At 43.3% G+C, this 17,471-nt stretch overlaps 1 protein-coding gene across 3 annotated transcripts in view; it reads right to left on the bottom strand.

Annotated features, from left to right (window-relative positions):
- LOC124115359 (vacuolar protein 8-like) overlaps nt 1-17,471 on the bottom strand; it is a 376,809-nt gene that overhangs the window by 318,557 nt on the left and 40,781 nt on the right. The gene's annotated exons all lie outside the window — the stretch shown is intronic.

Below are 17,471 nucleotides of genomic sequence, written 5' to 3'. Positions count from 1 at the left end.
TCTATGGAGATTACATATGTTTTCGGTCACAGCTACAAAAGTAGATATATGATTTTCTTTAACTCTATGAGCCTGAAGATAGCACCTTGCATCTAGATCTATGTCATTTTTTTGTGGCAGGCATTTTTTTCACCAGTCTGAACCGTAATTATTTTTGTCAAGAATTTTCGGTGACAATATATTTTTTCGATAACATTCCAGGACCCGACCCTCCCCAGAAAATATCACATGGTCAACCCCTTACAATGTCTGCCATTCTTTTTTTTTGTTTCTTTCAGTACAAGCCTAAAGGGTAATGGTGTCTGACTTTGTTATAGTCAAATCATGTATCTAGTTAACAGCTCAGTGGTGTTTTTACATTTTGAACATTGTTCGCAAAACACGATCTAACTCACTGTTAACCGGGCTATTCGACGCCCTGGTTTTAAAATATTGGTAAAAGGTATCTCGAATCATACACATTCACGTGACTAATGCATATTCTAAAACATTTCCGGAACAAGTTTTGGTGTTGTTTTTACAACATTTTAGTGTGGAATGGTCACAACCGTATTTCATCCTTGTAACACAAAGTTATTTCACGTCGTTGTGACAACGTCCATGGTAGTACAAAGAATAACGTTGTAGGGACGCATTATTATAACATTGCCACAACGTAAAATACAACGTTCCCTCAACGTAAAAATACAACGTTCCCACAACGTAAAATACAACGTCATCACAACGTTGTGACGACGTGAATATGACGTAACACAACGTTAGGCCATGACGTTGTGACAACATAAATGGGAGTCCACAGAATAACGTTATATGGAAGTAACATCCGCAACGTTACCACAACTTAAACACGACGTTATCACAACGTTCCCACAACGTAAAATACAACGTCATCACAACGTTGTGACGACGTGAATATGACGTAACACAACGTTAGGCCATGACGTTGTGACAACATAAATGGGAGTCCACAGAATAACGTTATATGGACGTAACATCCGCAACGTTGCCACAACGTAAACACAACGTTGTCACGACGTTGTCACAACGTGAAATTGTTAGCTGGGAGGATGGCCACGATGATCAGTCGTGCGCCAGATGTGGAGACTTTACCCCCAAAGCCAGAAAGAGACGGCACGCTGACTTGATTCATTTTGCGGGGTTATTGGAGGGCGGGGGTAGATATATGTTCGTCGAAGTCTGACCCCCCCCGTCAAAGGTTAAGGGCAAGAAGACCAAATCTTCTGCCCCGGTTCCTTCCACCTCCACTGTGCCTTTATCGCAGTCCGGGGGTGAGGGCTCTCGGGTCCCCGAGGTTCCCCCCTCCCCTGCACCTATTAACCTTGCCGATATTTCGGCGTTTCTGCGGTCGCAGATGGCGTCGATGTTCGAGGATGTCAAGTCCCAGCTCCGAGAGATCGGGCGGGGCTTCCCCGGGCGTCGGCGTGGGATGCGGCCGCGGGGCCTTGTGGAATGCCCAGCGGTGGCCGTGACAGGCCACTTGGTCTCGGGGACGACTCACGTCTGGGCTTCGGCTCCGGTTCGCGGTCGATCCCCAGCGGAGGGGTGGCGGGAGACAGCCTGTCCACTTCCTCCGCTTTGGTTTTCCTAGCGGAGCCGGAGGCTTTTATCGAGGCCGAGGCTTCGTCCAGTGGACCTGTGCCCGTGAGCCAGCTGGGTTCCCTTGAACCCCCAGCACCTCAGGACCCGGACCCGGTGTCGGACCGGGGACAGTCGGGGGATGCTAGGGCCCAGGCCTTCGGGCGCCCCCTTCCTGTTCTGTCTACTTCCTCTCTCGCTAAGCAGTCGGAGGCTACCTTCGGCTCGGAGTCGAGGGATGAGGAGTGGATGGAGGAGGGAGGGGATGACTCGGAGGCTTCGGGGAGCTTTTCCTTCGCATCCTCGCTGAGGCATGTCAGGGATAAGATTGTCCAACTACTGCCTCAGGTGGCTGCCCCTATGCCCGGCTAAGCAGGGCCGGCAGTTGCCACCCTTCCCTATGTGCGGGGAGGAGCTGAAGGCGGCTTACGTTTGCTTGGAGGAGCAATACCGTAATGCTTGCCAACAGCTCTGTATCGCCGTCCACTCGGCTTACCTGTCTGCGGTGCAGCGGGAGCTGGTGTGGGAGGGGCAGTCCGACTCTTCGGAGTTGGCTGGCCAACTCACCGAGATTCACAGTCATCTGGCGAGGCATGCTATTCGTAGCTGCGCCTCCCAGATGATGTGCGCAGTCATGGGCATGCGCCGGCTGTGGATGTCAGTGTCCAAGTACTCGGCGTCCACACGCCAAGAACTACTTGCGCTCCCTTAAAAGTTGGGTTCTACCCTCTTCCCTGGGGTGCAGCAGGTAGTTCGGGAGGCCGCTGTGTTGTATGCATCCATCAAGGACTCTAAGGCCTTCTTGGAGGTGCCTAGCACCAAGCTGCACAAGCGGGCCTCCCCCCTTGCCTCCTCCTATGCCGATGCGCCGGATCGGAAGTCCAAGCCTGCTTGGAAGCAGCCGCTTCCTTCAGGCAAGGGCGTCGGGAGAGGCAAGAAGGGCAAGGGCCGGGGCCATCGGGTTCCAAATAGCTCCTGCCCAGCCCCAGGTGGCCCCACAGTTGACAGTCCTTGGGCTGCCGACTGTTGGGGTTCATTGCCTGAAGCCGGAAGTTCCCGTGGGCGGCCGACTCTCTCTCTTCCTGTCGGAATGGGAGAAGGTGTCCTCCAATCCCTGGGTCATGTCCACACTCAGGGAAGGCCACTTGCCTCAGTGGAAACTTCTTCCGCCACCCTTCTCCAGGATAAGGCGCACTCCGGTGCCCGCTATCCGAGAGAAGACAGACATACTTCGTGCCGAGATCGTAGCACTGCTAGACAAAGCTGCTACCTCGACAACTGGCTGCTACGAGCGCTATCTCATCATATGAGTCAGATTGCTACACAAGCGGTGATATATAGGAATATCGGATGTTTATTAACGAAAAACCAAAACAATGAAAATGCAACCCATTTATTTACCCCAATCGAACACAAACAACTGTTCTATTGTCTACTGTTACGACACCTCTTTACTCTGCAAACTCACCTGTCTAACTAAACTCCCAGAAACTCCCATGTCCCAGTTATTAACAAAATCTTCACGGAAAGCACGTGCTTTCCGCGAAGCAGGGTGTGTTTTGTACACTTGGCTCTGATAATGACTGGGACATGTGCGTTTCTGCAAAGTAGGGAGTGTTTGTTTTTAAAACCCTCCCAAACATACCCCCCTCCTTGGAAGGATACTGACAACTACAAATTAATAATAAGCAACATTCTTACTGAACATTCAAATTACACTTAACAGTGCCGAAATCAAACAATTTCAAATCGATAACATTCCAAAAATTGTCCTTTGTGTCTCGAAATCGCATTTCTGTACAAACTCAAGCAATATGACTCCGTCTAAATTCACACAAAAACAGTTCATTTACAAAAAACAGTTCGATCACAATGTGTTCTTCAATATAATAGTCACTGTTCACACTGAATTGTCAAAACTTAACTGTCCACCTGAAACAAATTCACAATTCACATTCTCCATAGAAAACTTCATTGCAGTACATACCTGAAACAAAAGATTCACTATTCACCCTTTCTCGCAGTATGTTTTAGTGGAAAATGCCTGAAACAAAATTCACAATTCACACTATTCACTTCCCTTCATAATACTCCAATGGACACATCTTGTTCACAGGTCTAGTGAGAACATGCTGTCCTACTTGTACGTCCACCACTCTGACGTGTCTGTCACTTCAAGGATGAATCTTGATGATAGTTCCTAGGGACCAATGTCCCTGCAGTATCAGGAGATATCATCATCACGATGTCACCGACACATAGATCCTTGCACAGAGTGGTCCACTTCTTTCTTGTGTGGAGGCTGGGTAGGCATTCCCACATCCATCGCCTCCAGAAATGACGTACCAGCTCTTGAAGCCGTCTCCATCTCTTCCTGGGATTGTAATCCGTCTCGTCTGCAGACTCCGGGGCAAACATCCCTCCTATTTGCCCATGGAGGAAATAGTTTGGCATAAGGGGATTGTCATCAAGAGTTCCTCATCTGTAACATCACTGGTGCTTAAAATGGCAAATATGGCACGCTTGGCAGACTTGACCATGGTTTCAAACGCTCCACCAAAGTGTGGAGCATAAGGTGGATTAAAGTGCCATTTGATTCCCTTGTTGGCCAACGACTGAGTGATGGCGGTCTTATCCAATGCTTCAAAAAGTTGCTTCAGTTCCCTGACAGCCCCGACAAAGTTTGTGCCATTGTCAGAAATGACGTCAGTTGGTAGCACTCTTCTGTTCACCATCCTGAAGAATGCATTCAGAAATGCATCTGTATCCAAACTGTTTGCCATTTCCAGATGAACAGCACGTGTAGACAAACAAGTAAAGAGACACAGGTATCGTTTGTTACGTGTTTTTCTTCTACCTTGGATGGTGAAGAACGGACCTGCGTAATCCACGGCTATTTTGCTGAAGGCAAGAAGTGATACTTGAAGCCTTAACTTGGGCAAAGGAGCCATAACTTGTTGAATTGGTTTAGCCTTCATTAAACGACAACGGGAGCACTCTCTTTCCCCTTCTCGGATCACTTCTCTGGCAGAGATTATCCAATATTATGAAGATAATGCTGCCAAAGTTTGATTTGTTCCATATAAATGATGGCCATCCTCGTGATACGATTTCACAATGAGTTTTGTGACCCAACTTCGCCGAGGTAGGATTATTGGACATCGTGCTGCATGAGGCAAACAGTCTGCGTCTGTCAAACGACCACTTAACCTCATCACCCCATGTTCATCTAACTGTGGTTGGAGTGGTGAGATCTTTGAAGAAACAAGAAGAGGTTTCTTGGATTTTAAGGACATATATTCCTTTTGGAACCCATCACGCTGAGTTTGAACAATGATTCTGTTTTCCGCATCGTTTAGCTCTTCCAAAGATAATTCTCCTGAGACTCGACTATCTGCTGGCGCACAACAGTTAGTTATGAACCTGAAAACCCAGGCATTCACACGGGTAAATCTTTTCCAGTTGGAAAATCTTGTAGGTTCAAGCCTCCAGTTGGGATCAGGATCCACAACTGCAACCATGGTAACCATCTGTTTTTTCCTTTCCCTGTCACAAGATCAGATACATATACCAAACTTTTGTCTGTCGGCCATTCAGTTTCACCTTTTACCAAAAAGGAAGGCCCAGACCACCACAACTGATTGCTTTTTAACTGTGAAGCTGAGGCACCTCTTGTTAAGAGATCTGCAGGATTGTCAATGGATGGCACATGTCTCCATTGGGATGGATTTGTGGCACAATGTATCTCTCCGACTCTATTTGCCACAAAAGGTTTGGATGTTCTGCTGTTGTTTTTGAGCCAACACAAAACATTCATGCTATCTGACCAAAACCTTACTGTTTTGATATTTATATTTAGAACTCTGTTGATTACCGAAACCAGTCTGACACCAACAATTGCAGCCATCAATTCAAGACGAGGTATGCTTATGGACTTTAGTGGAGCCACTCGACTCTTTGCAGATACCAGCCTACTGGAAGTACTCTCGTTCAGGTAAGTATGAACAGCATAAACAGCAGCGCCATATGCCTCCTGAGATGCATCAACAAAGCAATGGAGACACACCTCTTCTACGGAATTGCGGAAACGAAGACATCTTGGTATTTCAAGGGTTTGTATTTCTGACCACTGCTCTAACCATTGACTTACTTTGTTTTTTAGATGCTGCGGAAGACAATCGTCCCAACCCTGCCCAGTCAGCCATATTTCCTGAAGGATGATCTTAGCAGTTATAATGAAGGGGCTTATAAGACCAAGGGGGTTGAAAAGTCTAGACACATGAATCAGGAAATCCCTCTTTGTTTTTACTTCCTGAGGATTGATTAGTGTGCTAAAGGTGAACATATCACTTTTAGCAATCCACATCAGTCCAAGTGTCTTAACTGATGGTAAATGCCCTTTGCTGAGGTCGATCTCAGCAGTTCTGTCTTCCACAGGAATGTTATCCAGAATTCTAAGCGAGTTTGACAACCATTTCCTTGCATGCATAGCAGCACCTGACCACAGTTCATTCAACTGCTTGTACAGCTCTAAGCCCTCATCCTCATCCTCATCCTCAACCTAGTCCATACTGTCGTCCATATATGTGGACTCTAAGACAGTCCCTACTGGTCGAGGAAGATCTTCCTGATGTATTTTAGCATGCTGTTGGGATACAAATTGGGCTAAGAAGGGAGAAGAAGTATTGCCAAATACCACTCGATTGAACTGATACACCTCTGGAGTAAGGGTTGTATTCATGGACCTCCATAAGAACCTATGAAAACTCCTACCACTTGGAGCAAGTTCTATCTGTAGAAACATCTCTGCTATGTCGCTACTGGATACCTGCGGAATCTCAACAAAACATCAAAAAGCTCACTGTGAAGCTTGGGACCAGGATCGATCATGTCATTCAGTGAGATATCCTTATACCTCGCCGATGCATCGAACACTATTCTAACTTTTGTTGTAGCCTTATCAGGACGCAGAATTGGAAAGTGTGGTAAATACCACTTGGATTCATCTGACTCATTCGATGATACTTTGGAGATGTAACCTTTTTTCTCATATTCAGAGATTACATTTCCATATACCTGTGCAATACATTTGTCTTTCTTTAACCTCTTTTCAGTGCTAACTAGTCTTCGGAGGGCCATGTCAAAATTATTTGGAAGACAAGGAACCTCTTGTTTCCATGGTATTCCTATCTGGTAACGACCCTTCTTAAATGCAAGTGATTCATGAGCCTTCTCAAGCGATTGTTTCTCAATGGGGCTAAGAATTTGTTGATGACTATTTACTTCCTCAATCTCCCAAAAGTTCCTCACTAGTGAAGATAACTCAACAATACAGGTCCACCCAAGAGGAGTACTTCTGGCGATAGGATCACCTGGCTGACCTGAGACGTCTTCATATGACTGATGAAGCTGTAGGTAATCAATCCCTTTCAAGAGATCTACTTTTGGATTCCGCCCAATAACAGGGAAACTGATGTTCTGCAAATGATTCCACTTATCCTTATGCCTTTCCCAGTCCATCACCTGCATATCACCTGTTACCCGTGTCGTGGTAAGTGCCAACATTTCAAGATTGATATTACCACAGACACTTTCAATGTGAAAGCTGACAGATTTTGACTGAAATGTTTCTGTATTGCCATTCAACACATTTACCGAAACTGTCCCTTGAGTCCTAATTCTGAAGCTACATCATCATTCAGATAGGACCTACTACTTGCGTCATCCAGTAACGCATTCACACAAATCCTCCTTTTGCCATTTGTAAGAATAACTGGAACTGTTCTGAGAGCTATCAACGGCTTCCTGGGCTCTGATTTTGGAAACGTAGTATGGGCTCTTTCAGTGCAACTACCATTCTTAGTCTGAGGCTTCACCTCAGATCCTTTACCTGTTTCTACAATATGAGGACTGTCTGAAGATCTTAGATCTGGCTTCGGCAAAATGACTCTTTTTGTTTGAGTCTGATTTGAATTTGCTGAATCATGCAAAAGTCTGTTGTGAGTTTTAGTACATCCACGGATACCACATTGTGTGATGAAATTACACTTTGCCCCAAGATGCGAGTAACCAAGACACCGAAAACAGACATTGTGCTTTTTGGCATTGTCCCATCTATCAGAGACACTCATGTTCCTGAACTCTCTACACCTCCACAAATCATGATTATCTCCACAGACTTTACATGAAGCATTTTTTTTAAAGATAGTGCTTTGATACAACTGGTTCGTGACAAATGTACAAGGACCTTTACCTTTGTAATCTGTCGGTTTACCCTTTTGTGCTATTTTTATAACTTCCGCAGTTTCAGTTTCAATACAACTGATTTCAGTTTCTGTTTGTACTACTTTCTCACGCTGTTTATCACCAGCATAAGCCATTGTAAGCTTTACCATGACAGCTATTGCCTTGGCTTGAAGAGAATTTATCTTGTCTATTCCTTCTCTTACAGTTCTCCGCAAAGGTAATTCCTCAGCCTCTATCAAATTATACTGCTTATTCTTAGATTTTGTAAATGCTGTTTTAGCATTTGCTTTCTGTTGTTTGAGTGTCAAGATTTGCTCAAAGACCATTCTTTGTCTATTACATTAGACTTCTGTTCAGAGACCTCAAATCTGTCACTCCCTTCCAAACTATCACTTGTTTTTTCAGCCATACCTACTGTGAATGCTAATAGGCAAAGAGTTGCATTTCCGTTTACCTTATACTAATACACTGTCAACGAAACGAACAGGATAAGGTATAAACCACGCTCTGCTACCATTGATATATAGGAATATTCGATGTTTATTAACGAAAAACCAAAACCATGGAAATGCAACCCATTTATTTACCCCAATCGAACACAAACAACTGTTCTATTGTCTACTCTTACGACACCTCTTTACTCTGCAAACTCACCTGTCTAACTAAACTCCCATGTCCCAGTTATTAACAAAATCTTCACGGAAAGCATGTGCTTTCCGCGAAGCAGGGTGTGTTTTGTACACTTGGCTCTGATAATGACTGGGACATGTGCGTTTCTGTGAAGTAGGGAGCGTTTGTTTTTAAAACCCTCCCGAACAAGCGGTGTTAGACATTCTGGTATCTCTCGGGCTTGTCTCCCTCTCACAAGACCGCATTGTCAAGGTCGGGAGTGTAACTGCACTGTTGCTTCTTTCCACTAGACACACTGCTCGCACATGGCTCCAGTTACTGGGCAACATGGCCGCGACAGTGGATGTGGTTTGGCGAGCACGTTTACGAATGAGACCCATTCAGCAGGCGTTGCGTCGGTTGTGGGCGAACTCGGAGGATCTCGAGAAGGTTCTCGAGACCCCGGCGTGGCTCATTCCACACCTTCATTGGTGGACCAAGGTCGGGAATCTGTTCCGGGGCCTCCTGCTCGACAATCCCGTTCTGTCTCTCACAGATCAGACAGACGCGTCACTCTCCAGCTGGGGAGGCGCTCTGAACGATCACACTGCCTCGGGACTGTGGTCCCAGCAGGAGATCACGCTGCACATCAATGTGCTGGAACTGAGAGCTTCTTGGATCTGCTTCTTGGCCAGGTGGTTCGTCTAGAAATGGACACCAGACGGCGATGACTTACATCCGGAAGCAGGGGGGAACGGTGTCGTCGCTTCTCCAGGAGACGTGGCAGTTCCTCCTATGGTGCGACCTTCATGCTATCAGGGTGATACCTGTTTATCTCCCGGGGGTGGACGCTCTGTCTTGCCGGATCCTCACTCCTCTCGAGTTGAGGCTCGACCCGGGGATATTCGGGATTATCTCCCGATTATACGGGTCGTTCCAGGTGGATCTGTTTGCGTCTGGGGTGAACCACCAGACACCAGTGTTCTGCTCCCGAGTCCCTGACCCGAGGTCGGCGGCACCGGACGCCTTCCAGCTAGATTGGACGGACAGAGTTCTGTGGGCCTTCCAACCAGTTCCTCTGATTCCCAGGGTCCTTTCTCAGCTAGCCACTCAGCCTGCGCGGCTTCTTGTGCTACTGGCACCTCTTTGGTCGGAGCAGATTTGGTTTCCCATAATACTCAGGTTTCTGGCTCAGCCTCCTGTTCTATTACCTTTACGACCGGACCTCCTATCCCAGAACGGGGCACTCCACCCGAATCCCAGGTTTAGTGGGTGCTTGGCCACTGTCAGGAATCGCCTCCAGGAGAGCGGAGTTGCAGACACAATACTGGCTTCGCAGAGGGATTCGACAAACGTTCAACATGAGGATAGATCCCTTTTCTGCAGATCTAGTCGCGGTGTTAGAGTTCCTCCAATCACGACTTGATGCCGGCCTGGCCGCATCGACAGTCAGGGGGTACTCGACAGCCATTGCGGCCTTTCACGTCCCTATCGACGGGGTACTTCTGGGTGCGCACCCTTTAGCGCAGCTATTTTTGGCAGGCGTGGACAGGATCCGACTGCCTGTCCGGCGGATCAGTCCTCCTTGGGACTCATCAATCTTTCTTGATTGGCTGTCCAGTCCTTCCTTTCGGGATCTGTTGAGCTGGAAGGTGGCGTTCCTTGTGGTGGTGACGTCAGGTAGATGGGTAGGAGACATTCACACAATGTCTGCCGATCCCGAGCTGACCGTCTTTCACCGGGACAGAGTCAGTATTCGCCTACCGGCCTCTTACCGTCCCAAGATCGCCCACGCTTTCCACGTGACGGCTCCTATAGAGCTACCTGCTCTTTCACAGCCTTCCTCGTCGGGAACCTCTGCAAGACATGCTTATGTCTTGGATGTCCGCAAGATTCTCAAGGTCTTTATCAGGAAGACTAAGGATATCCGTAAGGATAACCAATTAATCTGCTGTTATGGCGGTGGAAAGGCTTGCTCCCCTACGAGCAAACAATCTATTTCAAGGTGGATTGTTTCTGATATCTGTTCGGCTTATACGAACAAAGGGAGGGACCCCCCTGAGGGGTTGAAGGCTCATTCGGTTAGGGCAGTGGCTACGTCAAAAGCGTATGCTGCAGCACTGCCCATTGAGGAGATCTGCTCCGCAGCTATTTGGAGCCGGCCGAGTACGTTCATCAAACATTACCAAAATCGATAAACACTCCAGGGAGCGAGCGCGGTTAGGTCAGTCAGTTCTCCGCACTGGGCAGAGTTCTACATCTCTAGCCGATTGAGTCTTCGAGATTTTAGAATGTCCTCCGTTTTTTCTTGGCTTTGTAATGCTCCGTCTCCTCTCTTCTCTCCGGGAATGACGATTCTTCGGTAGCCATTACTAATCGATAATGCACTTGTTTTGCACACGACACTCGCTCGATCCTACGGGACCCTAAAGCCTGCCTAGCTACCAGGCGTATTGACCCTAGTGATTATTGTCCCCGATATCACTTGTATAAAAGTGTGTGTGTGTGTGTGGGGTGGGGGTGTTCTTGAGTTTTCACTCGTTTTATGATAAAGCCCACTACTGCGGCTTTTTTCATGGCATATGGTCAGACCACGCCCTGTCTCTAGCCCCCGCCTCTCAACGGTGGTGCCTCACGATAAGGTGGGTTCCATTTTTTTAATTCTCTATCGTCTTGTAAAACGATGTGTTTATTTACGCTTGTTGCAGACGGATACCACTTCCTTTATTATCTTTAGGAGTCTATCTTGATGCAATAAGTGCCCCAAGGAGGATTTAATCTGAAAGAGAATCGTACAAACCTGTAGAGGTTATGGATTCTCTGATGAAATCCTCCTTGGGGCACGGCCGCCTGCCTCCCCACATTCCTTCTGCTATGAGACATTGGAAAAGTGATTTGGGTGAGAGTCGCTCCCCTTGGCGTGTGTCGCCTGTAGAGGGTGAGGCCCCGTTGGGGTGGTCATATATCATACAAAAACATTGGTTTTTTTGTGTGGTAACATTTTTTATTAAGGAAAAGGGTTACAACTATGTCATGTAGATTTTCTTGAGCAAGGAAAATGCAAAAAGTGCCCCAAGGAGGATTTCATCAGAGAATCCATAACCTCTACAGGCTTGTACGAATTTTATTTGTGTAGGCAAATATATGGTCAGTGATTTCCCGCCGCTGTGAATTTGTCGTCTGGACAGGTGCGCATGATTTGACCTCGCGTGTTGTGACGTGTACGACATCACGCTTTCGCTCGTTAGATACGTTTTGAAACAACTTGTTGTAAGATCAATGGTATCTGACAGGCACGAGTGCAGTAATCTGTTTCTTACACACCCTAAAATCGCACCTTTTTAGCATCAAACCAATGCATTTTGTCTATTCTCATGATTGCAGTAGCGCATTAATACATAACACCACTGTCATAAGTGACGTCATCCTATGTGCTGCTTACTACTCATAAATAATGTGACCCTACACAAAAAGGTTTCCGTCATATCTGTGGATTATCAAGGCGATGATGAAAATGCAAACTAGACAAAAACAAAGAACACGCTGGGTGCCAAGTTGAAAGTTTACACCTCAAAGAAATTACCAAATATGTACAACAATGTTTACTTCCGTATGACATCACTACCGATGACTGACTTTAACAAAATGGTGTGTTCACTGACAACAGTACGCGGAATTTCCAGAGGAGGATTTTCGTTGATTGAGGGATCCTATACACATAAATGTTTCACGTAAGTAATCAGAAACATTCTGACAATCTGCGTACTGTTATTTGTTAACCATGTTTTCCAATGTCACAAAGAGAATGAGTCAGAAATGCAGATATCTACCGTCATCGTTGTGCGTGATTTAGCGTCAGTCATGGGGTCACACAGGACGAAAACTTTTACGGCTTCTGTTGAATTTACCACATCATTGTAATGTATATATGTGTAATTCCATAATTAGTGCAACGATACTCTTCCCATGAATATTCTCAAACGCGTGATCGAGCCAATGTATGCAACAATTAGACGAAAGTACCTCTAAAAATGCTACACAGTGTAAAATCTGAATTTTGCTTTGTTTAAATTTCAGCAAGTACAGTTTTCCGAGCAGTTTTCGTTTCATTACCTAATATATTTCGTATGATTTCATCTAGATAATTTGCAATGTGACAAAGACCATTTATCCATTGTTTCGAAAATGTATGAGGACTTCAGGGATGCATGTAATAGGTGTCTCATAACCGGCATTTTGTAAACACAATCCAATATGGTGGAACATACACTTCAGCGTTTGTGTATTCATATTTTCCGAAACATTCTAAATGATTCTACGCTTATCAGCGACGTTTGAGAATTATCATTAGTGATTTGATACCCGTGATCGCTAATATGCTATTTTTCTACTTTAATTATTCGAGTAAATATCTGATATTTAGATTTCTAAACACACAGTAAATATTTATATAACGCTGTGAATTGTGATTTGGCATGATTAACAATGTATCTAATTTTCAGAAGTCACTTACAGTAATTTTGAATTGCCTAAAATGACAGTAAATGATAAACAGAAGGGGGAATTCAAAACTGTGAAGTGTATTAGTCTGCGTGATGTATTTTGAATTTTATTCGATTTCGAAGTGAGGGTTGAAGAGGAGGGACATATGTGTCGCTGTGGCATCCAGGGGATTTTCACTCTAAAAAAACGATGATGTTGACATAACAACAGATAATGTAACTGATAATAATAACAAACAAACTCGCAGACGAGGACAAGTTTGTTTATTTTTATTATTAATTACACGGTCCTGTTGTTCAATACAGACGTAGGTCAACATTCGACTGAAGCACGAGCAACTTATGAATGACTTACACTCAGGAAAGTAGTCCGTCATCATCTGACCCCAGGTCATCACCATGGAGTAGCCAATCACGGGCCTGGAATTCGATCTCACACATATGTTTGATACCAGTTATCTCAAATGGGTTTCTCACCCACAGGTGTGTAAGAAATTAGAATCTCCCATGGTTAAATTTATTACATAAACAGAAAATGTAATTAGATCTACACACACTACATAGATAATCGATTTCTGAATGACAAAATGATTTCAGAGTAGACTAAATGTGATTTCATTTTAAATAGTTTTCATTTTTTTTTTAATCTGCATTATTTAAATTATCAAATACTTCGATCAGTGAAATACATATTTAGAAAGGATAACTGTTTTTCATCCTTAGAAAGAAAAAGAATTTGTAAAAAAATCTTGTTTCTAAGAGCAAAATGAATGCGTTCTTGTGGTTCTTCGTTCAAAATTTTAAATTGTGCATCTTCCTTCAAAGCTGTAGTTTAGCTAGTTAAAAGAGAAAAGGAAAGACATACATTATAACTGAAAACCATTTATACTAAACATTTTGTTAGGGATATTTTCTAAGATTATAATTTTCCTTTTATGACAAATAATTCCATAATGATTACTTTTATTCATTATCTATTTCAAACTTTTCCTTTTGAGGAATGGGATGAAATGGAAAACTGTATGTATATACCAAGGTGTAAAATACACTTCTAAAGTTGTATTTATAAAACAATATGAAAAAAGTTGTATTTCATGGACTGGCCATACAAGTATAGTTTGAGCAAAGGTCAAAGTAAGGCAGTCAAGTTTAAAATACATGCTGAGACGAGGATGTATGTTTTCTTGTGGTCATTAGTAAATGAGAAGCCCTAGGAGATAAACCAACTGTGTTTTGAAATTTGATTTAGATCTAGTCCCACTCTAGAGTAGATACCTCTTTATTTTAATTTAAACCGAGCACTTTAGCGAGAGGTATCTACTCTACCATGGGACTACATCAAATTTCAAAACACAGTAGGTTTATCTCCATTCTACCATGACGGCAACAACGCTTTGAAAACGGTGCTCTCTTGCAATGTGTAACAACACAGGTACACACGTCCGCAATCTTAGAACATTCCGAAAAGTGGTCACAGGTAGTCATATATGTAACAATTATTACTAAAGTTCAAGATTAAAAACGCCATAGTCATGAGTAGTTCAAAATAAGTGTTCAAAACATAGTTTTTCAAAAGAAGTTGACTAATAACACTCCAAACTTTGTCCAAAGACAGATGTTTTAATTTCTACCAACCTGTTGTACACTGTTTCGGCTGGCCCTGTCTTTTCTCGGAATTTAGCGAGAGAGGTCATTTCTTGGAAATCGAACATGCCATCATTTCAATTATAGGGGTGACAGGTTGTAGAAAAAGGTTTTAAAATGCTTAACGAATATGTTTCTACAAAAAACTTTATGAATTAACATTCTATTATATATTTAACATGTTTAAGTGTTATTAGTTAGTTAGCAATTACCCCCAGTAAACAATAATAAAATCAAAATAAACTAGAAAGTGTTTTTACTCGTAAAAACATATGTCTCCCCCCACTCCCCTAACCCCCATTCATTCGTTTACTTCACGTTAAACCCCATCTCTTCATTCCCACCCTCCATTACTAAATAACAAAGACAAAAATAGAACTCCTAGAAATTTCAAACAACTAATGGGCACCACTTCAGTGCTGGGTTAATGTGTATACAAAGTTTTGCGAAAAAATATTAAACGGTTTCTGAGTTATGGTCAGGAATCAAAGCTTACCCCCATTCAGAGCTTTGTTCAACTTATCTCCATGGAAACGAGAAAAAATAAAAATGTCAAAAATCTCTTAATAGCAAAAGGCACCACTTCAGTGCTGGGTTAATGTGTATACAAAGTTTCGCGAAAAAATATTAAACAGTTTCTGAGTTATGGTCAGGAAACAAAGCTTACCCCCATTCAGAGCTTTGTTCAACTTATCTCCATGGAAACGAGAAAAAATAAAAATGTCAAAAATCTCTAAATAGCAAAAGGCACCACTTCAGTGCTGGGTTAATGTGTATACAAAGTTTCGCGAAAAAATATTAAACGGTTTCCGAGTTATGGTCCGGAAACCAAGCTTACCCCCATTCAGAGTCTATGTTCAACTTATCTCCATGGAAACGAGAAAAAATAAAAATGTCAAAAATCTCTAAATAGCAAAAGGCACCACTTCAGTGCTGGGTTAATGTGTATACAAAGTTTCGCGAAAAAATATTAAACGGTTTCTGAGTTATGGTCCGGAAACAGTGGGAACGCAAACGCCGACGCCGACGCCGACGCCGACGCCGACGCCAACGCCAACGCCAACGCCGAGGCCGACGGGAACCGTGCCAAAAACAATATGTCTCCCTCCATTCTGGGGGAGACATAATGCCTCTCCACCCCGAACTTGGATGTGGCAGAACTTGCCCTACATCACGGTTATTCACACCTCACAGCTGTCAATGGCTGACAATCTTGTGTTTACATTCTCCGTAACTTGTTAAATGAAGCAAGATGACAACCCCGATCTATGATGTGGTTCAACATTAACCTGTAGATTTACTGGGATTGATCGAGCCTGTTGGCACAATATGATTACCAATGGAACTGCCATCATTTCAATTATAGGGGTGACAGGTTGTAGAAAAAGGTTTGGAAATGCTTAACGAATATATTTCTACAAAAAACTTTATGAATTAACATTCTATTATATATTTAACATGTTTAAGTGTTATTAGTTAGTTAGCAATTACCCCCAGTAAACAATAATAAAATCATAATAAACTAGAAAGTGTTTTTACTCGTAAAAACATATGTCTCCCCCCACTCCCCTAACCCCCATTCATTCGTTTACTTCACGTTAAACCCCATCTCTTCATTCCCACCCTCCATTACTAAATAACAAAGACAAAAATAGAACTCCTGGAAATTTCAAACAACTAATGGGCACCACTTCAGTGCTGGGTTAATGTGTATACAAAGTTTTGCGAAAAAACATTAAACGGTTTCTGAGTTATGGTCAGGAAACAAAGCTTACCCCCATTCAGAGCTTTGTTCAACTTATCTCCATGGAAACGAGAAAAAATAAAAATGTCAAAAATCTCTAAATAGCAAAAGGCACCACTTCAGTGCTGGGTTAATGTGTATACAAAGTTTCGCGAAAAAATATTAAACGGTTTCTGAGTTATGGTCAGGAAACAAAGCTTACCCCCATTCAGAGCTTTGTTCAACTTATCTCCATGGAAACGAGAAAAAATAAAAATGTCAAAAATCTCTAAATAGCAAAAGGCACCACTTCAGTGCTGGGTTAATGTGTATACAAAGTTTCGCGAAAAAATATTAAACGGTTTCCGAGTTATGGTCAGGAAACAAAGCTTACCCCCATTCAGAGCCTATGTTCAACTTATCTCCATGGAAACGAGAAAAAATAAAAATGTCAAAAATCTCTAAATAGCAAAAGGCACCACTTCAGTGCTGGGTTAATGTGTATACAAAGTTTCGCGAAAAAATATTAAACGGTTTCTGAGTTATGGTCCGGAAACAAAGCTTACCCCCATTCAGAGTCTATGTTCAAGTTATCTCCATGGAAACGAGAAAAATAAAAATGTCAAAAATCTCTAAATAGCAAAAGGCACCACTTCAGTGCTGGGTTAATGTGTATACAAAGTTTCACGAAAAAATATTAAACGGTTTCCGAGTTATGGTCAGGAATCAAAGCTTACCCCCATTCAGAGCTTTGTTCAACTTATCTCCATGGAAACGAGAAAAAATAAAAATGTCAAAAATCTCTAAATAGCAAAAGGCACCACTTCAGTGCTGGGTTAATGTGTATACAAAGTTTCGCGAAAAAATATTAAACGGTTTCCGAGTTATGGTCAGGAAACAAAGTTTACCCCCATTCAGAGCCTATGTTCAACTTATCTCCATGGAAACGAGAAAAAATAAAAATGTCAAAAATCTCTAAATAGCAAAAGGCACCACTTCAGTGCTGGGTTAATGTGTATACAAAGTTTCGCGAAAAAATATTAAACGGTTTCCGAGTTATGGTCCGGAAACCAAGCTTACCCCCATTCAGAGTCTATGTTCAAGTTATCTCCATGGAAACGAGAAAAATAAAAATGTCAAAAATCTCTAAA

Source organism: Haliotis rufescens, unplaced genomic scaffold (assembly GCF_023055435.1).
Source record: "Haliotis rufescens isolate VD_foot unplaced genomic scaffold, xgHalRufe1.0.p SCAF_1, whole genome shotgun sequence".
In the NCBI taxonomy this organism is placed as follows: domain Eukaryota; kingdom Metazoa; phylum Mollusca; class Gastropoda; order Lepetellida; family Haliotidae; genus Haliotis; species Haliotis rufescens.
Note: the sequence above shows the minus strand (reverse complement) of the source record. Positions and strands in the feature narration are given on the sequence as shown.